This window comes from Leuciscus leuciscus (assembly GCF_965113295.1).
Source record: "Leuciscus leuciscus genome assembly, chromosome: 3".
NCBI classification, from domain to species: domain Eukaryota; kingdom Metazoa; phylum Chordata; class Actinopteri; order Cypriniformes; family Leuciscidae; genus Leuciscus; species Leuciscus leuciscus.
In genome coordinates, this window is record NC_138727.1 from 55,274,313 (window position 1) to 55,300,884 (window position 26,572).

Here is a 26,572-nt window from a genome sequence, read left to right on the forward strand (position 1 = left end):
CAGCATATGAATCTCAACAATGGTGACGTGTTATGCCGCAGTGCATTCTGGGAGCCGCCATAGTTTAAAACTTTTGCCAGCATGCATTGAACTTTTTAATATTCTTCAGATTATCACACTCTAAAAAATCCTGGGTTGAGTCCTATATTTATCCAGCCCTTGCGTTGTTTTTAACCCAGTGTTTTTCAGAGTGCAGAACTGACGATGTTGTGTCCGTAAGATCCGACATGAGACTCTACTTGACATCAGGTCCCTAATGAAAGAATAATTTAAAGTATGGGATATCCAGAATAATCAAATATCTAAATTAAAACACGACTAAGCTTATGATCTGCTGCTAAATTAGAAATTAGAATAATCATTGGAAATTGGAGTTAGATTAAGCACAGAGCTAAAGTAAAATTTAAACCAATTTCTAATAAATTAAGTGAACTCCCCAGAAGAGCAAGTAAAAGACCTTTGCCCACACGGTTGGAGTGAACCATAAGGAAAATAATAAACTACAAATATAATATACTGTTACTAAATAATTGGTTAACCTTTACAATAAGGTTTCATATGGTGACACTGGTTAACTACATTAGGAGTGTCTGTCATCTGGATGTGTCTGCTACAATGTGATATGATTATGATGACATGATGTACATAATTAAAAGAGGGATTCACATGAGGATCATACCTGTAACTATAATGGTAATTTGGAGTATGTTTTACATTGGATGGGGTGCCAGCAGTACTAAGGTTCAAGTTCACTTTCACATAATATTACATCATATTTATTTTTAATGTCTTGATTTAGTAGTTGCACACTCTTAACAATTTTTATTTCAAGTAATCGTGTCTTTGTTTTTGTTTTTTTAACATTATGTCCTAGATGTCTTGTCAAGGCTTGAATTTACATAGTCCTTGCTTAGTTTCTTTGACCTAACAAATGGAGGAGGGGTCAGAAAGTAAAAGTCCTGCCATATGTTTATTCCACCCATGAACTCACACAGCAAAAACTCCAGTGTTAACTGGAACTCTGAACTCTCCTGGGAGTTCATTTGGCTCCAGACTCAAGAGTGTTAAAGTTAATGAGATAATTTAGTGATTGATTGAGTGATGATTGAGCATTATTGAAGACACCTGATGTTAACAAGCAGAATCACAAAAGGAGAAAAATTGCCATTATTGTGATCAGTGTTGGCTTTAGTTGGGCTCTTGACCCTCTAATAATGTTAGATTTGATTGGCTGTTGTATCTGAGTTATAACTCCCAGATGAACAAAGAGAAAAGTTGATCAGGTGGTGTTGGTTATGTTTTGACATACTCATCATTTGACCTGAATCACAAAACTCATTTAAAGAGTTAGGTTTACCTTGTTGATTACAGCAGCCTGTGACTCTACAGCAGTGGTTCTCAAACCTGTCCTGGAGGACCGCCAACATCACATGGGTTAATGAGCTGATGACTTAAATCATGTGTGTTTGATTAGGGAGACAAAGAAAACGTGCAGTGTTGGGGGTCCTTCAGGACAGGTTTGAGAACCACTGTTCTACAGTATATTATTTTCAGCATTTTCAATATAATCAAAAAGATTTCTTAAAAGTTTTTCTGATCAAAATACTTTTATTTGGACACACAGACATCAATAATCAGCCTGTGATTCTCAACAATGGTGACAATAATAAAGCATGTTGCAGTGCATTCTGGGTGCCACCAATCAAAACTCATTCATGACTCATTCATGCTGTTATGACCAATATACATTTAAGTCAGAGATAAATGAGATCAGTGATTCAGGTCAAATTATCATACCTGCAAACTTGTCGCTTTTTGGCGACAATCGCCATTTTCTTGGTCATTTGGGTCATTTACGTGAATCGCGTAGAACCGGAGAGTTTTTTGGGGAGGGTGGGTGTCAAGTGTTGTAGCTTTCCTGCACAATTTCCCACACTTGAAAAGGAAAACCTCGCCTCTGAATATAAAAAGAACAGGATTCCACTCAGCAAAGTCCTTTTGGATCCATTTGGTCCGTTTATTTTGACTTTTCTTTCTTTTTAAAGTAGCAGGTGAAAAACCTTCAAATAGAAAAAGGAGAAATCACCAGTGTACAAAAACAATGACATTTAAACTTTTTTTTTTTTTTTTTTTTTTTTTTTTAAACCCATTATTATCCACACTTGTACAAAAATACACATATTCAATGCAAACATTCTAAATCATCATTATACAAATCCTATATATAAATACTATAAACAGTTAGGGCTTGCGCCACCCACATAAACAGTTACCGTAGCAATGCAACGTCCTCTTTAAAACAAACACCGCTTCAGAACAGCATTGGCTTTAAACGGCAGGAGTCTATGAGTCAGGTAAGCAGATTAGTTTTCTTACCGGCAGTCTTCCAGAGTTTTGCGGGTTTGTTGTTTTGTGCAGTGCAACCTGTAGAGTTTCCAAACTGTTTGTGGGGCTCGTTTTCCCTTACTGAACACTGACAGCACATACCAGGAAGAAGCCGTTGCACGCGCTCAGCTGATTACAGATTAATCCCACCTGAGCGCCTGTGAAAATGCATACTACCGCCAGCGGGCGGCGATGAACGGCAGTCAACGCAACACCTCCCACTCAAGCTTTTTGTAAACACAGAACAGAAAAGGTTGTGAACCACACGTCACTTACGTCACTTAGGAGAGGCTACCTGCTCCTCAGCAGGCAAAAGAACGACTAGCCGCCTGACATCTCTCCGCAGCACGATACCGGGACTTCCTTTCCGGTCACAGGATGCTGAGGACTGTGGTGCTGGCTTTGGTTGGGGTACTCGAGCACAATAGCTAGTGACCAGGACCTCAGCATCCCGTACAACACCCTTTTGGTCTGGAGCCACCGCGACAACTCTTCCTAGCCGGAATTGGCCTCTCAAAGCATTCTGGTCGCAAAGCCAGACCACGTCCCCTACAGCAACATTCCTTTCATGGGTGTGCCACTTAGGTCGAATAAAGAGATTCGGGCCGGCGAGCTGACTCCAAGCCCTCCAAAAGTCGTTGACCTGGGTTTGAATGTCTTGAAGGCGCTTGTAGGGGTAGTTGGCAAAATCAAACGTCCTGACATCACCATCTTGCGATGCTCGTCCCAGAAGAAGAGCATTTGGCGTCACGTATTGAACCCGGCCTTCTCTACTCTGCACCCTTGCGTCAATAGGTCGCTCATTTGCCAGATTTGCAGCCAACTGAAGTGCTGTGAGGAACTCACTAAATGTAAGAGTTGTAGACTTGCCCAAACTTTGCAGAGCTCTTTTAGTGATGCGAACGGCAGCTTCAGCAGCCCCATTCCGATGGGGTGAGTCAGCAGGAAGCACGTTCCACACCCAGCTCGTCCCATTTCTTGCAGCAAGGTCTTCCAGACCAGTCAGGTCTTGACTCTGTAGGAATGCATTTAGATCTTTCAGCACCGACTTTGCTCCAATAAAGTTGGTTCCTGGGTCTGACCAGATTTTGAGGGGGTGGCCTCGGATGGCAGCAAACCTCTGGTAGGCCATCAGGAAGCTCTCTGTGGACAGACTGCTGGCTAATTCAGTGTGGATGGCTCTGCTTGCCATACAGCAAAATACTACACCCCAGGCCTTCATGGATGTTCTCCTCTTGATATCATCCCTCACCAAGTATGGGCCAAACAAGTCAATGGAGGTAAACTGAAATGGCAAAGCAGGCCTTGATCTTTCCACAGGTAGAGCGCCCATGACTTGCTGGCATGCCCGAGCCTTGGCCTTCTTGCAGGGGACACACTGGTTGACCACCTTTTCAGCCAATCTCCTTCCTTGCACGACCCAAGCCCTCTGCCGCATCCTCAGCACTGTTCCAGCGATCCCTTCATGCCCTTCCTGATGACCTTGATATGCCAGCAAAGTCCCTAGCCAACTACTGAAGGGAAGTAGCGGAACAGCCAAGCGATCCTCTTTAAAGTACTGGATCCTCCCTCCGCACAACATCAGCCCGCTCATTGCATCCTTAAACACAACCAGCCGATCCGTCGTGGTGGTGGGGAAGTTTGCTCCTTCTTGGGCAGCCAGGCAGAGATCTCTGAAGGCATCCTCTCTCTCTGTTGCAGTGACAATGCCAGACGATGGTATAGCCTCCCACTTTGCCCTCCCCATGGCTCTGGTGCGCAGGAACTGTTTAGCTGCCCTCCAGGTCAGTGCAAGTGTCTTTAGTAGGCATGTTAGGTTGCTGAACCTCTTGACGTCCAGCAGTTTGGAAGATGCAGCCCCATCAGGTGGTCTATGTGAACACTTCGGGATCAGAGGGGGGCTCTTATCAAGCTTTTCCTTCCCACCAGAGCGGGTAAGAACAGCGCTAAAAGCCTTCTTCTGCATACGCATGATATTCTCTCTTGCTTGAACAGCGACATCCTTTGCAGACTTTACTGGCCACTCACACTCGGGGAGACTCAAGAACTCAGGACCTAGCTGCCACTTTGAGCCTCCGTTCAAGTCCCTGGGGTCTGCACCTCTGGAGATGATGTCCGCTATGTTAACAGATCCCGGAATCCACCACCAGTCTTGGACATTCGTGCTGCCTTGGATTTCCCCAATCCTATTGGCGAAAAAGGTCTGGTAACCATAACTTTCTCTCTGGATTGCACTCAGGACGGTCTGGCTATCAACCAGATGATACCATCTCCCCACACGAATTCTGCAGTGCTTCTGGAAATATTTTTTCAGGCGAGCAGCGTACACAGCTCCACAGACTTCGGCCTTTACAGCGTCCCCTTTGTGGTCCAATGGTGTCAGCTTGGCTTTGGCTTCAACCAGCCGTATGGTCACTCCTCGGAGGCATTTCCACCGCAGATATAAGATGGCACCATAGGAGCTCTCGCTACCGTCAGAGAATGTAATGCCACAGGGATCGTCATCTGGGTCAGGTGGTGTAAGGCCTCTGATGAACCTCAACTGGTTGAGTGCAGCATAGTCCTCTAGCAGGTGAATGGCATCTTCCCGAAGATCATCAGATAAAGGCATGTCCCAGGTACCTTCTGAGTCATTGTGTTTTGTTTTTGCCTCTTGAAAGGCCCTTCTCACTAATATGGCCCCCTTTTGTTTGACCGGTGTTACAAGGCCGAGGGGATCATAAAGTCCAGAGACTTGGCTTAAGAGCTCTCTGCGGGTGAGTGGGTTGGGGACCGCTGCCCTTACCTCCTCTTTTGACAGGTTTTCGCCCAGCCTCATCTTCCTTTTCTTTTTGGAAAAATTCACAGCCACCATCAAGTGAAGTTTATCCTCTTCAGGGTCATAACCAAGACCCAGTGCTTTATTTTCTCCCTCCGAGAGCTGGTTCGGAAGGACTATTGTTGGGGGCTTCTGCAGCTCCTTGCAATTGGGCTTCTGCGGCTCCTTGCAATTTTGCCTCCCGCTTTGACCCGAGTAGACCCATGGCTTCATGTGAAATCCCCCCGCTTTCAGGATCCCCTCAATGTTGGCTGTTAAGACCTTGAGTTGACCCAGATCGTTGTGAGATGTAAGGATGTCGTCAACGTATGCATCTTCTTCAAGTACGCGACACTCCTCCTTGAGGTGCTTGAACCTTGGCAGCTTCGCAGTCTCACGCATGGCAACCTGAGCAATGCAGCCGGCTGGCTTATCGCCAATGTTTACCCGTGTGATTGCATATTCCTGCACGTCCTCATCCTCAGAGTCCCTCCAAAGGAATCGGTGGAGGTGTACTTCTTGGTCCTCAAGCCAGACTGAATTGTACATCTTTTTAATGTCCCCAAGTGCGGCGAAGACACCTTTCCGAAAGCGAAGGAGAACGGCGCGGATGCTGTTGAGGACATCCGGGCCCTTTACAAGGACATCATTCAGGCTCTGGCCCTGGAACTTTTGACTGCTGTTCCATACGAGACGGACTGGCGTGGTGAATGAATGGGGGTTGGGAGCAACCAGATGGCTAATATACCATACAGGACCAATCCAGTTTCTCAGTACGTCTTTGGATAGTTTGACAGCAGCATTTCTCTCAAGCATGTCATGGACTTGTGCTTTGTAGGCCTCTTTCCACTCCTGCTCCTTCGACAGTTGCTTTTCAGTTCTAAAGAACGTAGCTTCTACAGCTCTTCGATTGTTTGGCAGAGTGGCCGGATCTTCCGTCCAGGGGTACTTTGCGTGCCAGTGTGGCTCGTCACTGTGCTGATCTCTGACTACATATGTCAAGCCACTCTTTATTTGCTCCAGCTCTCGCTCCTCAGAAAGAGTCATTTCTTTTCCTCCTGGCTGGCAGTTTCCACACCTGCAACCCCCACACTTTGGCTCGCAGACGGCCCCAATGCTGTCCCACTTCCACCAGGCCATAAAGTCCCGGACAGCAGATGATGTGGTGGCGTAGACAGGCTGAGGGGGCAGAACTGGGCTCTTGGCTCTGACCTCTCTGTACTCAGCGGCAGCTGTTCGCATGGAACGTGCGAAATGTGTCCTGGACCCATAGGCTGTGACCATTACTTCTTCAAGAAGATCGGGGTGAGAACCTCCGACTGTTTTCCCCAGGGGGCCATCCCACAACACAAGGTTCCCAACGGAGCACACCTTTTGAGGCACGAGCTGGCCTTCCTTGTGACTGATGAGGAGCTTGATTTGTGAAGGCCGGACCAGTTCATGGATGGGAACCTCAGGAAATATTTTCTGCAGTTTCTTGGGTGACACATGACGACTCACCTCTGCAATACTATCAAGCCCATAACAGACAAGCTGATGAGATCTCAGGGTGCCCTTTGAGGTTGCGACTCGGATCTTTAAGAGGTATCGCTTTGTTTCAACGGTGACCTGCATACCACCGACACCATGGACTGTGAGTGTCACCCCTTCGCTTCTCAGGTTTAGCTCGTCTGCAGCCTGATGGGTAATGTAGTTTGTGTCGGAAGCAAGGTCTATCAAGGTTCCGATTTTCTGCCCAGCATTTGCTGTGACCTCCAGGATCATCATTATGACCGGGAACTCATTGAGCCCACTCTCTGCCAACAGACCGCGCTCTGGCGCAGCTGAGCTGAAGGTCTTTGAGACTGAGTTACAGAAGACATTTCTGCACTGCTGAGCTAATTCGGGAGGCAACTTGGTCAGGAAGTCTTCCTGGGCGTCAGTGTATTTCTTCACTCCGCCTCTTGCTGGACTAAGCCTTGAGCTCTTCTGCCCGCTTTCCTTGCTTACAAAGTTAGGACAGAGGCAGTAATGATGCGCCAAGCTCTCAGTGTCCTTGCATGCTTCATTTCTGCACAGAAAGTTGGTTTTGCATTCTCCATCATCACCATGAACCTCTAGACATTTTCCACAGGCACCGAGCCGTCTTGCTGCTTCTTTCTTTTCTGCCAACTTGAGTGTTTTAAACTTCTTGCAGTAGAAGAGCTTCCTTCTATGGCCATTTTCCCCACAGACACCACAGGCTGTTGAAAGGCTAGCAGTTTTGGTGGCCTTTGTCCGGGCATGCTTCTGTGGGATTTTTTCCCCCTTCTTCCCAGACTCATCATCTCTTAATTGCTCCAGCTGTTCATAAATCTTTTCCTGGCTCCTGAGAAATTTGAGCAGCATGTCAAACCTGTCATCCAACGATGCATTCTCCTTTTCCGCCACGTAAATCAGCCACTCCTTTTTCAGGCCCTCTGGCATCTTGCTTTCCAGGGACATTGTCACAAGTGGGTTCTTCAAGGCGCCTATGTTTCCCAACACACTGAGGTCATGCAATGCCTTCTCAATGACTTGAATCAAGTCCACAATCTTTCTTGGTTGGTAACTTTTCACTGGGGGCAGTGCCTGCAATTCCTCCACAATCTCTAAAGCGATAGCAGTCTTGTTTCCAAAGCGGTTTTCCAGGACGCGAAAGATTTCATCCGCTGTTCCATAAGTTGACAGGCGGAGATCCCTTGCCACCCTTTCCTCGAGACTGTCCAGCAGCTGGAACTTTCTCACCTCCTTGGAACCTGTGGGTTCTCCTTGTTTCTGGAGTGCTTCCCAATCCTTTTTCCAGAGATAGAAGTTCCGCTTTCTTCCATCAAATTTTGGTAGTGCTGTCGGCCTCAATTTAATGGCAGGGACTTGTGAACTGGCAGTTTCTTGGAATGCCCGTTGGGGTTCTACTTTTGCCTGTATAAACAGGGCTTTCCCTGACACTCGCTCTAGCAGGCAGGCTTCGACATTTCTCACCCGCTGCTGAAAGTCTTTCCGCTCCTCATCTGGGATCCAGCGGTTCCACTGGCAGGTCGCTTCTTTTGCTGCCTTGATCAGCTCATCGAGATTTTTGAGCATAAATTCATACGCCTCCAACTTCAAGTCAGCCCGAACTGAAGAAAACCGCTCACACTCCTTTTCAGCTGAAATCATTGCTAAGGAGAGTTCAGAGTTGCCAAAGTTATTCCATAGGACCTTCTGAATGATCCCTTCAACTTCCTCTAGTTTCCCTTCACATTCCTCTCCTGTCCTTTTGATGTCTGCAACCACCTCGTTCTTGGAAGCAACTTTCTCTTCTTCCTCCCCTTCTTCCTCATAAGCGGCTTCCAACTCGTCATTAGCTTCCATTACTTTGTCAGCATCCTGTGAGACCTTACAGAAGGCGTCCATGATCTCCTTTGCAGACATTTTCCTGCATGACTTGACGAGAGAATTTGCTGACCGGGAGAAACGCTGTTTGGCAACAGTCCTCTCTTTCTTTAGCTGCTGCAAAGGTTTCAGATCGGCCATGTTTAGCTGGGATTGCTGAGCTGGAACGTCAGACTGGAGCGTCGGCGCTGAGACTACAGCAGGGGGCTGGAGCTTTGGCGTTGAGCTGGGCTGGGCTGGAGCGCAGCGCGAGAGTTTTGGTGCTGCTGGGCTGGGCAGGAGCTTTGATCTGAACCAGGCTGGGCCGGGATTTGACGCTGGGTGTTAACTTCAACCACTAGTCCGGTTTTTCACTGTCAAGTGTTGTAGCTTTCCTGCACAATTTCCCACACTTGAAAAGGAAAACCTCGCCTCTGAATATAAAAAGAACAGGATTCCACTCAGCAAAGTCCTTTTGGATCCATTTGGTCCGTTTATTTTGACTTTTCTTTCTTTTTAAAGTAGCAGGTGAAAAACCTTCAAATAGAAAAAGGAGAAATCACCAGTGTACAAAAACAATGACATTTAAACTTTTTTTTTTTTTTTTTTTTTTTTTTTTAAACCCATTATTATCCACACTTGTACAAAAATACACATATTCAATGCAAACATTCTAAATCATCATTATACAAATCCTATATATAAATACTATAAACAGTTAGGGCTTGCGCCACCCACATAAACAGTTACCGTAGCAATGCAACGTCCTCTTTAAAACAAACACCGCTTCAGAACAGCATTGGCTTTAAACGGCAGGAGTCTATGAGTCAGGTAAGCAGATTAGTTTTCTTACCGGCAGTCTTCCAGAGTTTTGCGGGTTTGTTGTTTTGTGCAGTGCAACCTGTAGAGTTTCCAAACTGTTTGTGGGGCTCGTTTTCCCTTACTGAACACTGACAGCACATACCAGGAAGAAGCCGTTGCACGCGCTCAGCTGATTACAGATTAATCCCACCTGAGCGCCTGTGAAAATGCATACTACCGCCAGCGGGCGGCGATGAACGGCAGTCAACGCAACAGTGGGGGTTATTGTTTCTCACAGTAAACTGCCATGCAGGCTAGAATTGCGAAACATTATTGGATAATTCTTATAATTTACATTTCTCTGGGCCAATCGGAATCTTAGCACTTTTTCTCTTGGCCAATCGGAATCTTAGCACTTGCGTCATAAACTTGAAGCACACACACCATGATACACACAGCGTCAACAACAGCTGAGCTCGCCATTTGCCTGGCTACCGTGCGAGTCTAATGGAAACTCACGCATGAATTTTCCTGCATTGAACTTGTTTTAGCGCCCGCCAAAGTGAATTTTTGTCCCGCCAAAGTCTTATTTGATCGGTGAGCAGAGGTGGGTAGAGTACCCAAAAACTGTACTCAAGTAAAAGTACAAGTACTTATAGAAATATTTACTCAAAGTAAAAGTAAAAGTAATAATCTTAATAGTTACTTGAGTAAGAGTAAAAAAGTATCCAATGAAAAAACTACTCAAGTAGCGAGTAACTTACTTCGGATCATATAGGCCTCTATTTTATATATATATATATATATATATATATATATATATATACAGTATATATATATGAAGACTTCAGATGCAAAAGCCTCTGAGTGCCATCTGAAACTTTCTTCTAAAACAAGCATTTTTATCAAGCTTGTATATTTAAGTTCAGTAATTTCACTTTAATGACAATTAATAGGTACTTTCATTGCCATTTAAGTGAAATAACTGAACATAAACATACAAACTTGATAAAAATGCTCTTTTAGAAGAAAATTTCAGATGGTACTTAGAGGCTTTTGCATCTGAAGTCGTCATATATATATAAAATAATATTATTTAGATTCATTTTTTTTATTTAAATGACTATTATTTTCATAAGTAGATTGGCTCTCTTTGCAACAAAAAACATTATTTCTGCCATCTGTAGCCCGAAAATCATTGCCTGTCCTTTGGTTTGTATAATAGTAACTTATACAACTACATTTGGATTATTAGACAATGTCGAAATAAAGTGAATCTGCAGAGTGTTGCATTCAAAGGCATGTAATTGACACAGAGAAGAAAGAGTTAAAACTCTTCACATGTGCTCACGCTCATGACTGCTACTGAACATCTGAACACAAAAAAAACAAACACAAGTACATCGACGGATCTTTTTCTTTCTGTTCTCCAAAATATAATCAAATGTATATTTCTGCAAGCATGTTTAAACTGGTTAACTGTGTCTACGGCAGGCAAAGGCATTCGTTTTCAAGTCGAGTTCGTACGCCACTGCGCAACAATACACACACACTACCGCAGGATGGCGGGTGTTCATAAACTGTGAACAATGGTAGCTTATTTAATGTAGAAAATGAATGTATTATGTCCAAAAAACGGGTAATGTCATCCTTTCAAGTAGTGCTATCATGGCATAATAATCTGTTTGGTTGTAAAATGTATTACCTGAGTGAAATGAAATCGAATGTATCGTCCTGTGGAATCATTCATTCACAGACAGCTTACGAAGATGTTCAACTAATAAAGATCTTCATCGCTGGCAAATATATGATGCATTTGAAGATTTGCTCTCACTTGACTGTACTGTAGGTCCACGGCCACTTCATCCAACGCTCTTGATGTCCTTAAATCTTCCTGTTACGACTCCGAGTCGAGTGTGAATTGAAATCGCTTCAGACGATTCAGTGCGTGCAGGAACTGAACAGAATCAGGAACTGAATCATTCAAACTGATTCGCGAACCGATTTAGACAGATCTGCCAACTTGTTTGATGAAGTCTTTGAACAGAATCGACTCAAAAGAGTGATTCATTTGTGAATTGAGCATCGCTCAAGCCCAGAAAAAAAGATACATCGCGCTTGGAATAAACTACGCATTTAACACATATTACATTAAAATAAAGTAACGAGAAGGACGTCGCCCAACGTAACGAAGTAAAAGTACAGTTTTTTCATTAGAAATGTACTCGAGTAAAAGTAATAAGTACCCACATTCAAATCTACTCTTAAAAGTACAATTTTCCCAAAAAAATACTCAAGTAAATGTAACGAAGTAAATGTACTTCGTTACTACCCACCTCTGGTATATATATATTCAATGGCATTGTGCAGGTTTATGTGAATGTATCATAACATTAGGATGTTTATAATTATGACCATAGACGCTCGTGAAAAATATGTACAGTAAATACTGTAAATGTATTATACCTTATGGGAACAGTCCCCTTCCGTCAAAAATGAAACACACAAAAAATTTATTCAATTAAATTCAAAAAATAAAAATAAAAATAAAAAAAAATATATATATATATATACCCAGATAGCACACGTACGTCGGGCCGACGTTGGCCTAACATCGAGCGTCGGCCTCCCTCCCTATAACATCGCAAAGGCGTCGGCCAGGCGTAGGCAGATCTCTTGTCAGACAGTGCTCTATTTCCCAGCTCCGTTACGTCGGCTTTTGGTCGGCCCACTATACGGGAGGCCGATGTCGCGTTGTGCGCGTGAACTTTCAAGTCGCTTTCAAACACTGGAGCGGCCGCGGCGCAGAGTTGCCATGGAAACGCCGCGGGACCACTGCGACCCAGCTAACACAGTACGTTGTGACGACGTCGTCAGTTAGTCGTCATTTGGTCAGCGTGACATTACTTTATGACAACGTTGTGAGGACGTCGTGGTAAAGTTCCATTTTTTTAGAATCTTGGCTAACGTTCCAGAAACGTTGTGGGCACGTCCTCAAAAGACGTCGCTAGTTTATCCCATGGAGAACGTTGTGAGGACGTCGTGGTAAAGTTCCATTTTTTTAGAATCTTGGCTAACGTTCCAGAAACGTTGTGGGCACGTCCTCAAAAGACGTCGCTAGTTTATCCCATCGAGAACGTTGTAGAGACGTGGTCCACTGGTCACCAGATGGGACATTCTACCAGAAACGTACATTTCCACTTTAAAAAATCTTGGGGAAAAAAATATATTTTTCTTAAATCTGAACGTTGAGACATATGGAGGACATGTTAAACTATGAGAAACACATATCATCCCATCTCAGCATGTTTTTATGATTAAATAAAATACATTTTTATACGCATTTCACCCCTAAAATGTCAGGCCCTGTCACAGACAAATTTGTATATGTTAGAATGGTTTCCTAATGAATTTCTTTGATACAGATAGCATTTTCTTATTGATCACATGTCCCTGATTGTATCTAACATGGTTTTATAATTCCTTTAAGAAATATAAGTAACTTTTCGGTCAACTGTAGTACACAAAATCACAGAATACCCGCAGGCACTCATATAGTTGTAAAATAACTACCTTTAACATAGGAGATTTTTATAAAAACATAGTAGTGGATATATACCCCCACCTTCATCTACACAGTTAAAGAGATTAATTAATTAATATTTCCTCAAATAGTACACTTTTATCATAATTTCCTGTGTGACAGGACTGACCATGGCGTGACAGGACTGACGGTACTGTGACAGGACTGACTTTATGGATTTTGATGATGCAGAAAAAGTTATGTTTTGTGTTCTTTATTTAAGTTTTGATTGGCATTTCTTTTTTAAATTATTATTATAATTTTAATGTTAAAGTAATATTAGACTATGGTAAAATTCAGCCAAGGACATACATAATATTGCCAAAAGTATTGGGACAGCCCTCCAAATAATTGAATTTAGGTGTTTAAATCACTTCCATGGCCACAGTTGTATAAAAATCAAGCACCTTGGCCTTCATTTTACTATTGCATGCGTTAAATACATAACATATGCAATAAATGTAATAAAAAAGAACAATAACATTAATTTGTAAGGCCGTGTCACACAGGAATGTGACAGGGCCTGATGTGACAGGGCCTGACGGTTGGCCATTGTAAACTGCCATTACTCAGCCTGCTAGCATGCTAGCATAAAAACTGTTAACATGCAAGCAAGGAATTTCAATAACCTTTTTAGACATGTTTTGGATTTAAAACATTTTCATTATTTTCTGGAATGTTTAACCGTGACAGGGCCTGACCCTTTAGCTCGTCTTCCTAAAGAAAACAAACAAAAACAAGCTTAAAATCATACAATTCAATGAAACAATTCAGCCTTAATCAATGTAAGCTTCACCTGGGTCAAATGATGTCACTTCCTCTGAGTGATACCCTTAAAGGCATATTTCACACATTTTATGTAGAGTTTTATGTAAACGTGACAGGACTGACCAAAACATGGGGACAGTTGTAAAATAGAATTTATTTGTAGAATTTATATATAATTTTATGTTTTTGATCAGTTGATGTGAATGATAACAGCTTAAACTTGTTATTGATGAGTTTTTTTTTTTTAAATAACAGTTTGTAGCATAACAAAACTATGAAAGCTGTAGCTCCAATTTGGCTGAGGACAAGGGCATGGACAGGATTTGTAATTTTCAAAAGTGTTTTTAATAAAGAAAAAAATATCTGAGAACCTAATGAATGACATATTCCTTTACAGAACAACTCACAGAAATCAACTATGAGCCAGTTTTAGAAATTTTTGGATGAAATACTTTTTTATTCACTGTAACAATTCAAGGACAGATAATGTACGTTTCTGGTAGAATGTCCCAGATAACTTAATAAAATCTTTGATGAATTAAGTAAATGTTCCATATAATATCCAAATGGCATATTATCACTAGGATAATATTTGTAATGCATTTATTTATATAATTGAAATTATCTGGAAAGTTATCTGGTGACCAGTGGACCACGTCTTTACAACGTTCTACATGGGATAAACTAGCGACGTCTTTTGAGGACGTGCCCACAACGTTTCTGGAACGTTAGCCAAGATAAAAAAAAAAAATGGAACTTTACCACGACGTCCTCACAACCTTGTCATAAATATAAACGTTTGTATATTTATTATTATTATTATCATTTGTATTATTATTAAGGAGGTTGTGTGTTCGTAAAAACAACAATTTAAAAAATCTTCAAACTGAACTTCAAACTTGAAGAACTTAAAAATGAGTTTTAAATTCATGAGATTTGTATTTAAGTAATGTGTTAATTCTACATGTTTATTTATGTAAATGCTGCGTGACTGACGTGTTTTATGAGCGTGCGGGCTGAACATTTGAGTAGCTTTCAAACCCTGGAGCGGCGCAGAGTTGCCATGGAAACGGCGCCGCAACAAAACGGATATCAGCAAAGCTCCCTCTCTTGCTGTTGTTTTCACTGCTTTCAGGTGAGTTTAGTCTCTAAAATCACACACATAATATACACAACTGTTCCTGGCACTTTTCTTACGTGTTATTACATCTGTTGAATATTTAGGCTACTTTGTAGAAATGGTTTAATGTCTTCGAAAAAGTCCGTTAGCATCTCAACCGTTTTCAGAAGAGAGGCTAACCTAAGCTCTTATTTACAAAAGTTTGGGCTTATAATCACATCTTTGTGTAGATAAGAGGTTATGATGTGCAGTTGAATGTGTGATTGGAAGTTGACTAATTTATTTAACAAACTGATATAACATAAATGTAGCAGCTGTGTGCTGTTAATCGATGACGTCACTTACACTGAGCTAAAATTGTCTGAAACTAGTTTAGATGCGTTTTGATCTTTCACGGTAAAGAAATATTGATACAGGTTATGTTATTTTAGCAGCGACAAAATAACCCCTCTACAACAGAGGGGAAGCTCTACGATTTCAACATTTCTTAAGGAAGTTGCTGACAGAGAAGTGGGAAACACAGGGAGAACTGAGGAAGCTTAAGTTATTAAATAACGTCATATCCATTTTCCCCCACCATATTTTTACCTATATTACCGACTCATTTATTTGATTAAAAATACAGTAAAACAATAATATTGTGAAATAATATTAACATTTAAAATAACATATGTGAATATATTGTAAAATGCAATTTATTCCTGTGATCAAAGCTGAATTTTCAGCATCATTACTCCAGTCTTCAGTGTCACATGATCCTTCAGAAATCATTCTAATATGATGATTTGATGCTCAATGAATTTTTCTGATTATTATCTAATCTGTTGAAAACAGTTGAGCTGCTTCTTGTTTTTGTGTACACAATTCAAATGTTAGGGGTCAGTAAGATTTTGGAAAACAATAATAGCAAGAATGGATTAAATTGATAAAAGGTGACAGTAAAGACTTTTATAATGTTATAAGATTTAACTTTAAAACTTTTCTTTGAACTTTATATTGATCAAAGAATCCTGAAAAGGGCATCATGGTTTACACAAAAATCTTAAGCAGCTCAACTGTTTTCAACACTGATAATAATCATAAATGTTTCTTGAGCATCAAATCATCATATTAGAATGATTTCTGAAGGATCATGTGACACTGAAGACTGGAGTAATGATGCTGAAAATTCAGCTTTGATCACAGGAATAAATTATATTTTAAAATACATTAAAATAGAAAACAGCTATTTTACATTTTAATGATAGTCACAATATTACTGTTTTTACTGTATTTTCGAAAAACTGCATTATATTAGCAACATTAATAAAGTACTCCTCTGTTTTAGCTACCTGAAGAAGGACGATGAGGTGACAGTGCAGCTCGGGATAAGGAAGAGGAGGAGGAGGAGGAATACGTAAGTTAGACATTCCTTTCTAACAAAAAACTATAAACCTGACTACAATAGTATGGTACATTTTATTTGTATTTTCCAGCAATATATAGAGAGAGACCATCCTCCTCTCCTTGCCTCAGAAGACCCTTCCCTCCACTGGTGGGGTAAGAAAGAGACTCTTCCTCTTCTCCCACAGCTCTCCATCATCTCCTTCTGCCTCCTCAACACTGTCTGAAAGAGCGGTTTCCACAGCTGGGACACAGTCATCATGCTCATTTGTCATTATATTTTGGTGGCCGAAATAATACAGGAGAAATGCTAGAAATCTATATTGTTCCTTTTACATATCTTTACTCTTTATGAGCAATATTTGTATTTTATTTGTTAGCTTCAGAGAAGCTCAAGGACTATAGATCTTTGGTAATTGTCGCATTGTTCAGGTTTAGCTACTGGTAGTGAAGCAATGAAGCACATCACCACCAGACATTTGTAGCAGGAGCCTCATAGGACACTACAGGAAACAACTGAACCTATTTCTGCAAATAAAATTAATAATAAAGAAAATGCTGAATCTTTTCATTTCTTTTTTTTTAAGGTCTTTATTGTTTATCCGCCAAATTATAGAGAGTATATCAATAAGAATATCAAACACTTTTTTTTTTCAGTAAAAAGAATAAAACATTTTAATAGTTGGTTACATTATTCATTGATTATGTTTTTTGATTAATTAATTGATGTTACATTTCTGTACTCATTACTTGTTAACATGGTTAAAAAATCGTTAATGTTCAAAATTTATTGGCTTAGTTTGTACAAAGAAACACTGAATAAATGCTGATTAATAAATTAATGCAGTGTGGTTTTGGGCCATTTTCTATTTAGAATTTAATACAAGTTTGTATTGGTTTCCATTACATATCTGTATTGATCCCTAAACGTATTAACAGAAAACAATACACAATTCCCTATTAGAATGTATAAGGTTTACTCAATTACTGTATAATTCATATTAGGTTCATTCAGCAGAGAATGAAATGTTTGAGTTTATCAGTTCTATGTGGATTTCAATGTTATGGATCAAGCACATCTTAATTCCCAGGACTAAAGGTGAGAAGTATATTAAAAATAAATGCGGACGTGGTATTTTGGTCGTTAGGAAGTACCTGCCACGTTCCAGCGACGTACCACTATAACGTCGCCACGACGAATACAGGAATCACAAAGTTACGTTGCTGGAACGTTATGTGGCACGTCGCAACGACTAATATGGTCCTTTGGTGTTACGTCCTCGCAACGTGCCAGTTTGGTCATAAAGACGTACTCATCACGTTCTTGCGACGTACCACTATAACGTCGCCACGACGATTATGGGAATCACAAAGTTACGTCACTGGAACGTTATGTGGCATGTCGCTACGACGAATATGGTCCGGTCCGGTTACGTCTTCACAACGTAACTGTGTTAGCTGGGGACTGGTAAGCAAGAAAACTCCCTCTCTCGCTGTTGTTTTCACTGGTCATTAAAAATCCCATGGCATTTCTCGTAAAGAGTAGGGGTGTAACCCCGGTGTCCTGGCCACATTCCACCCATTGGCCATTACCAATCATGGCCTCCTAATAATCCCCTTACATTGAATTGGCTCTATCACTCTCTCTCCTCTCTCCACCTATAGCTGGTGTGTGGTGAGCGCACTGGCGCCGTTGTACTGTGGCTGCCGTCGCATCATCCAAGTGGATGCTGCACACTGGTGGTGGTTGAGGAGAGATTCCCTGATATGGTTGTAAAGCGCTTTGGGTGTACAGTAGTACATATGAAAGCGCTATATAAATGCTTCATTCATTCATTCATTCACTGCTTTCAGGTGATATTAGTCTCTAAAATCACACGGATAATACACACAACTGTTCTTGACACTTCTCTTACTTGTAATTGATACGCTTATGTTGAATATTTACTTTTATAGACATGGCTTTGTGTCTTCGGAAAAAGTCCGTTAGCATCTCAACCGTTTTCAGAAGAGGTAAGTTAAGCTAACGTTAAAGTTAACTCGGTTGAGCTTTTGTTTATGAAAGTTTGGGCTTTTAATCACCTCTTTTGTGTATATGAGAGGTTTTGTAAAGGTTTTACTTGGAAGTGAGCTAATTTATTTTACACAAACGTAAACATAAACGTATGTAATCGGTGACGTCACTTACATGGAGTGATAAAATTGGTTAAAACTATGTTAGCTCAGTGGTAAACAAAATTTGATAAAAAAAAATGTTCTGTGATTTCAGCAGCAACAAAATAACCCATAATAGAGGGAAAGCTCCACGACTTCAACATTTCTGAAGAAAGCTGCTGCCAGAGAAGTAGGAAATACAGGTAGGAAATCCAAAACTAAAGAATTAATTATTGATTTTAGGAAACAGAGCCCCCCTCTTCCCCTCACTATCATTGATGGCCAACCTATTGAGATAGTACAAGAATACAAGTAGCAGCTACCATGGCACAATAATTGATAGTAAGCTATGTTTTGAATCACACACTGATGCTGTTTGTGCCAAAGCCCACCAGCGAATGTATTTTTACCGTAGACTGAGGAATTTTAACATTGACCCCACTTTGATGAGAATGTTTTATTCTTGTTTTATTGAGTCTGTTTTAACCTTCTGTTTTATCTGCTGGTTTGGTTCCTTGTCTACAAAAAACAAAAAACGATTAGAGAGTATTGTTAGGACATGTAGCAAGATTGCAGGCATTAACTTTCCCCCTCTCTCACACACATTTACTCCAACAGAGTGGCAAAGAAGGCAGCTGACCCTAGTCATCCTTTGTCCTGCCAGTTCAAGCTACTTCCCTCAGGCCGTAGGTACTCCATGCCCAGATGCAGGTCAAATAGATTCAGAAACTCATCTCAGAAAAGCATTTCACCTCTGCTGTAGCTTATATATAATATAGCTTAGCTATAGCTTCTTACTTGTAATAAACCTGGCATTATATAATAATATTGTTTGGCTCTGTGACAAATGGATTGTTGTGTTCCTAGATCCTTCAATGTTGATGCCCTGGCCTCCACCGTAGCAGAGTTGGGCGGATCATCATCTCGGATCATCATCTCTAAGGCGCTATGAACCATATGATTAGTAAGTAAAACTTCAAACATACACTAATGTCAAACATACACTAATTGTGTTGGTAAAAAAATTGTGTTTTGAAAGAAGTCTCTTATGTTCACCAAGACAATAATATTGTGAAATAACAAATTTTAAATAACTGTTTTCTATGTGAATATATTGTAAAATGTAATTAATTCCTGTGATCAAAACTGAATTTTCAGCATCACAGCTTCATATGATCCTTCAGAAATCATTCTAATTTGATGATTTGACGCTCAAGAAACATTTATGATTATTACCAGCTTTCATTTTCTCAAAGGCAGAGCAGGATACCCAGGGCTTGGTTTACACCTATCACAATTTCTAGCCACTGGGGGACCATAGGCAGGCTAGGGGAACTCATATTAATGTTAAAAAACCCCATAAAGTGAAATTTTCATGCCATGGGACCTTTAAGCGTTTTCTACCAGTTTTCTATGTGAGGAAAACGCTTAACTGTACATAGCAGTCTATTTTTAATTAGTATGGTGTTTACTGAGTTATCATTTATTTATTTTAATATCACTGTCTATACGTTAAGTCACGTTCTGCGTGTGCAAATCTTTAAATTCAACTTTGGACTTGTATTTTACAGGGGACAAGTTCTCAAATTCACATCTTTATGCTCTCGAGTTTTGCTACTCTTTTACTTACATAAATAACCTCCCTGATAATGTTCGGGGCTCAGACACACTCTCCCAATTTAAATCTAGACTAAAGACACAACTCTTTAGCCAAGCATTCAATTAACACATCTCATAATCTTGTTTTACAGTTAATATGTGATGAAATAGTAAAAAGTGCACATGATCATCTTTTGCCTGAAATAATATGAACTGCAGCTATGCTAATATTTCTCCTGTTGTTTCCCTGTTTCTATATCAGGATGCTCAGCAAGTTCACTAGAGATTATAGCAGCTCCAGTTTGGATCCAGCCTCACTTGTGAAGACTTCAGATGATGGCAACTATAGATGGACACAAAACTGCCAGATATTAAGGTGGGGTAAGCGATATTTCAAAAACGCTGTTGGACACTGTTGATATTTGGAATGAACCCAAACAAACACACCCCTCTCTTCAATGCTCCACCTCCAAAACTCACCAGATTTCCCAGCAGCCGCATCACATTATTGGTGTAAATAACTAATTTATGTTATTGCATGACCTGCTCAATAAAAGCGCAACACTAAGAACGTTTCAGGAAACACGTTATTAATTATGATAAGGGCTGAATTTCTAGCCTGACGTCGTCATACTCAGATTCTAGTCAGAATGTGAGTCTGATACTGCTCCATAGAGATTTGATTATGGGGTGTGTCTCAACCGAACCAGGAAAAAAAAAAAACCTCTGCACTCAATTGGATAGACCTACAACCAATCAGAGCAACGGAGTAAATGACGCATGTTCTTCATTCATATTTTTCAACCAACAAAATGTCGCGGCTTCTACAAGCATTTAATAAAAAAAAATTAAAAAAAATAAAATAAAAAAATGTCGCGGCTCTCTGTTCCTCTTTTAAAATGAATGCGCTGCCGATATCTTCTATAACAGACGCGATGGCGGAATCTACACATGATGTTTCATAAACAAAGTTCGGGAGGAGCACGTACAAATAATCAATCCAATATCAACTTGTCATCAAACAATACCATGTCTAACGTTACCCTATATCAGCATGAGGAAGCATATTCACTCTGTCAACTTACCTAACACTCCTTGACAGTTTTTCAGCATCCCTCCACCACCCCGAATCCTCACTCTTGTCTTGTTCTCTCACAACCAGGAATACGGGGGAGTATGGCTACCGAGCCCACAGCCCTCTCCTCGGACAGCACGTCATATACGCATTTATTCTATCGACTTATTTGTGTGAACTCTTATATACGCATTTATTCTATCTGACTTATTTGTAAATGTGAGCTCGTGAAATCTCAATTCTCCAGCAGCAGTCGTCTTTGGTGACGTGGATGATTACGTTACCGTTGCTCATCTGTCCATCATCGTATAAAGCCCGCCCTGACAATTTGATTGGTCCGAACAATTTTTGTTCGGGCATAATAGCTCCTCAACGGAGCGAGTCCAGACCGAACTTCCCGACCAAAAAATGTTGTGGGCGGGGTTCGGGCTGGCACCCAGGCTACTGAATTTCCCGAAACCTTCTTAATGCTACGTCGTTCCTAAGTTATACCTTAAGCTGTACCTTATTGTTAATACGTGTTTCCTGAAACATTCTTAGTTAATTGTACCTTCTGTAAGTCATACGTTCGGATATTTCCCCACCAGTTAATCAAGTGTGACAACACCGGTAATACCATAATAGAAGTGACGCGCATGCGATGCGGCGTGCTCGTTTTTCCAGGCGCACATATGCCACAGTGAGATGAAAACATCTCAACTTTTCAGAATGCCACAAGCGCACCGCAGGTCATGTGACAAAAACCAACCGATCAGCTTTGGCCTTTCCGTAACAACATGGAAAACTCGGCCGAACAGCTGATCATAGCTGTACAGGGCGAGTTTTTATTTCTCATCTCCATAAATATATCTAGTAGTGAAGCTAATGCGAGGGCTAGAAATCAATTATTCCTTTGCTGATACTTCCTTGTCATCATGGAGAGCGCAGTTCATGGTTGCATAGCAACGACAGACGCCACGGGAGCGCAAGTCCTTTTAGAAAGGAGAGAGCGTTTTCCACACGTTTTTAGACGCGATATGTGAACGGCCCCTAATTCAGGGTAAACTGAGAATCTATTTGGTTTAAAATCGTTTTTGTTTTGTTTAAAATGGAGATCACGATAACATACATCAGAATAACATGTTCAAGTCTGTTTAAAAAAAAGATACTCATTTGAATCATTAATTCAAACACTTTAAAACCAATTAATTCAGTGTCTCATTCATAAACACCTGGGCTGCGTTTCCCGATAGCGTTGTCTCTTAGCATGCTACGAAGACTCTTAAGGTATAACTTAAAGGTATACCATTTATAGGCGTGTTCCCCGAACCATACCTTAGAAAGCTATTTATAACAATTTTTTTCATTATGACAATAATTAATTCTACATTTACAATAAACTGCCAGGTGTCAGCTTTCAAATGAGATCATACTTGTGTTTTTAGTACAAAGGGTTCATGAACTGTATCTGTTTCAGTTTGGGTATGTCATTTCTGGGGATTTTTCAAAAGTGGGGTTGCAGCTTAACAGGTTAACTAAAGGGATACCATTTATAGGCGTGTTCCCCGAACCATACCTTAGAAAGCTGCTAAAGATATTCCTTCTTACGTGTGACGTTACCCAGTGCTGCCCGTGGCGATGCTGCTGAATCTGCTGATATCGATGGCTCGAGAATCAATTATTCACTCGTGCAGGGGCTGCTTCACTGCGTTATGTGAGAAAGCGGTGTTCTTTATAAAAGCAATTCAGAAATGTACGCGGGTTGGGTGAGAAAAAACACTGACATTATGGATTCGGATGGCAATAAAATCACAGACTTACACCTGTAAATGTTTAAAATACCATACGAACCCATGAGAAACAGTTAGCGTCTACTTACAACTTAACTGACATTCTGCTTTCACTGGCCTTTGAAAGCGCTCCGCCGTCTTTTAGAACAACTATTCGCTGTATCGCTGCCGTAGTTTGAGCAAACTCCCCACCACAATCATTCCCTTTAAATAGACTATTAAACCTATTAAACTATTAAATGGTTTGCCAGCTGATGTACCTTTGATTGTTGTTAGATTTTTAATTATATTATCCAGTGTAATGACAATTTTATTCTTAGCTTTAGTCCTAACTGCTTTTTCACTCTGTTACAGGTTGCCAGGTAGAATCCTTCTCTACATTGTTGCTGTTCCTTTTTGATCCCTTTTCTCCTGGAGTTCTTTCTGGTGTCATTAAAATGTCTTAACTTGAATTGTGTCTGTTCATTATACTAGAGACAGTTACACACAACATTAAGAAGATATTTTTCAATGTCAGTATAGCCTACTTTTTTCATATTGGATAGTCAAGTAACTCCAGGGCTGTATATATGTACATAGACATTGAGGGGGACAAGTCTATAATTATATCAATAATAACAATAGTATGTCAATAGTTAGAAATGGCCAAACTGGAAATTCAGTATTGGAAATTCTTTCTCCGCTGTTTTTAGAATGGCAAAAAGGTTTAAAAGTTACATTTTAGGCTGGTCTACCTTACAGCGACCATCCAAATAGATAGCCAATCAAATCATAGAGGGCGGGGTTTACTGTTCACAGAAGCAGAGCATGTATTCCATCAGTTTAACGTTGAAAGAGTGCAAGGTAAGATGAAACTGTAAAACTACTCCACTTTTTTTCTTGAATATGGCCATTTTGAGTGATGAAAGTTGCATGTGTTCAGTATCAAAGCTATTTTATCAATTTAAGTCTCGGGGCAATGTTGACTACAGTTTATGTGCTGCTGAGTGAGTGTTGCAGCGCGATCTCCGCTCTGTGTGTGTGTGTGTGTGTGTGTGTGCGTGCGTGCGTGCGTGTGTTCGTAAGTGCGTGCGTCAATGAAAGCACCGCATGGTGTCTAGGAGTAGCCCGAAAGGTCCGACCTATATAAATAAAGGTCCTATAAAACCCATGCAGAGCTGCCAAAAGATTTACAGCTTTGCATCGTTCAAACATCGGCCGGAGATCATTTGCGATCAAAGGCCGACGTCGAGGCGACATATTGCCGATGAGCAAACGATCTCTGAGCGACGTCGTGCCGATGGAACTTTGTACATCGGGCCAACGTCGGCCCGACGTACGTGTGCTATCTGGGTATATATATATTTTTTTTATTGAATAAATTAATGTCATTTTATTAATAGATTGATGTGCCAAGAGTGACATTAGAGTCTTCACGTAGACTGAGTTAAGCAAGAGTCTTGTGACAAAAATTATAATAGGACATTATAGCCATAAAAAAATCATAGTACTTTGATACTTAACCCAGCGGGCACCTTGACGTCAATTTAATATCAATATGACATCAACATTGATGTCAAAATGACGTCACGAAATAGGTCAAAAATGAAAGTCATATTGACGTCAAAGTGTCGATGTCAATATGATGTCAAGATTTTGACCTCTGCTGATGTCATTTTGCCAAACAAAAAGGTGAAATGCATGGCCGTACACTTATTACCAGCTTACTTAAAACTAACCAGATTTACTTTATTTAATTTCCGGTTTAAAGAAATCATATTTTGTATTTTAAAGACACCATGATGGTGGTTAGCGTTTGCTTTAGTTGGGCTCTTGACCCTTGCATCTTTAATATAAGATTTTCTCTGGCTGCTATAATTGAGTGTTTATAAAGCACAATTGTTGTAGCAAAAAAAGCCATGAGATCGGGTGATGGTAGCTGTTTATTGATGATGACGACGATATCATCATGTAATTGCCTGAATCCTTTTCAGTGTCTATGCTTTGATTAGATAGGAGTTGTGGTTATAAAACTGTTTTATTCATAATCATTAATGGCAAAATAAGTCATTTGATTCTACAGCATCTATTAGTACTATTTAGTGCACAAAAGCCTTTCAGCTATGGCATTACTTAGACACACACAGACATCAAGAAACAGCATATGAATCTCAACAATGGTGACATTCAAACAAAATATCCAGATAATCAGATCAACTCCAGCTGCATAATTTATTAAAGCCGCAATGCATGCTGGGAGATATGGGTGAGTTTTGATTGGTGGTACCCAGCATGCACTGCAGCATGAAGCATTTCATTGATTGTCACCATTGTTGAGAGTCATACACTGATGGCTAAGTAATAATGTAGAGGAAAAAGTTTAATGCTTTTAAAATCCTTTACATTATTTGATAAACAACATTGCTCACATGCAGTCAAATTAAATGGCTTCTATTATTAAACAATATCAAAACCACAAGTCCAATATGATCAAAACAATAGACCCAGAATAAGATTAGGAATTCAGGCAACATGATGATGATTTCATCATCAATAAACAGCCAACATCACCTGATCTCATTTTCTCATGGCTTTTTTAGCTACAACAATTGTGCTTTATAAACACTCAATTATAGCAACCAGAGAAAATCTTATATTAAAGATGCAAGGGTCAAGAGCCCAACTAAAGCAAACGCTAACCACCATCATGGTGTCTTTAAAATACAAAATATGATTTCTTTAAACCGGAAATTAAATAAAGTAAATCTGGTTAGTTTTTAGGTGAAGCTGGTAATAAGTGTACGGCCATGCATTTCACCTTTTTGTTTGGCAAAATGACATCAGCAGAGGTCAAAATCTTGACATCAAATTGACATCGACACTTTGACGTCAATATGACTTTCATTTTTGACCTATTTCATGACATCATTTTGACATCAAGGTGCCCGCTGGGAAGTACATTTGAAGGCAAATACTTTTGTACTTTTACTCAAGTGAATGTTTAAAGGCAGCACTTCTACTTTTACTTGAGTAATATTTTACCTTGAGTATCTTTACTTTAACTCAAGTACATGGTATGTGTACTTCGTCCACCACTGGTGGTCATGCTTCATTTCAAATCTGAGGATGATATCTCTAAAATTATGTATTTTATGAAGCCTATTGTGAGACCATGTCAGGGGAGACTTTGGAGAAGTTTTAGAAAAGGCTAAAAAGATTCTTATAAAATATGTTATTGCCCTCTAAACACCCATTTACAGTCTTTGACTAATGTCTGGCGAGGAGAACTGACCCCATTCATGTTCTATTCATTTAAATCGACCAACCTTTCACACCTCCGACTTAATCTTCATTATTCTTTTATCCTTATCCTTTTGTTTGAATTCAGCCATTATAGCCTTTCTTCTGGCATAATGCTTGGCCATCGACACCTATGTAATCCCACTACACATGAATAATCCACCTATTAATTTAAGTCTTGTTAGAAAACAAACAATAAAAAAACTATTCTTGGAACTTTAAATGCAAATTATAAAAAAAAAAAAATAATGATTGTATGGAATAGAAAGCTCCTGCAGCAGGTGCATTAGCACAACAGGTAGCCTCAAGCTACATGACACAATTTAATTTATTAATATTACACTTTTATTTAAAACTCACTTTAAAACACCATCGAGTATTTGTATCATATTCCGGTCGCGGTTTAAAATGGTTTCAAGTCATAAAACGATTTTGAAATATGTTATATTTAGCATTTTGGATGAAGCTGGGCTATCCTTACCTAGCATATGCAGTCTATAAACATTCT

General features: G+C 40.2%; 1 protein-coding gene and 2 long non-coding RNA genes across 4 annotated transcripts in view; 2 read left to right on the forward strand and 1 right to left on the reverse strand.

Moving 5' to 3' along the window:
• LOC309493637 (uncharacterized protein) overlaps positions 1 to 26,572 on the reverse strand; it is a 186,651-nt gene that overhangs the window by 101,448 nt on the left and 58,631 nt on the right. The gene's annotated exons all lie outside the window — the stretch shown is intronic.
• Positions 14,564 to 16,744, forward strand: LOC309493912. The gene is made up of 3 exons (XR_014204085.1): positions 14,564 to 14,820; positions 16,133 to 16,201; positions 16,281 to 16,744. It is a non-coding gene; the product is annotated as an uncharacterized lncRNA (long non-coding RNA).
• On the forward strand, positions 18,035 to 23,237 carry LOC309493904. Of its 2 annotated transcripts, none has more exons than XR_014204073.1 (6): positions 18,035 to 18,201; positions 18,458 to 18,545; positions 18,961 to 19,028; positions 19,210 to 19,306; positions 20,204 to 20,322; positions 23,140 to 23,237. It is a non-coding gene; the product is annotated as an uncharacterized lncRNA (long non-coding RNA). The 2 variants fall into 2 exon arrangements; XR_014204074.1 differs by having other exon boundaries at positions 20,204 to 20,317.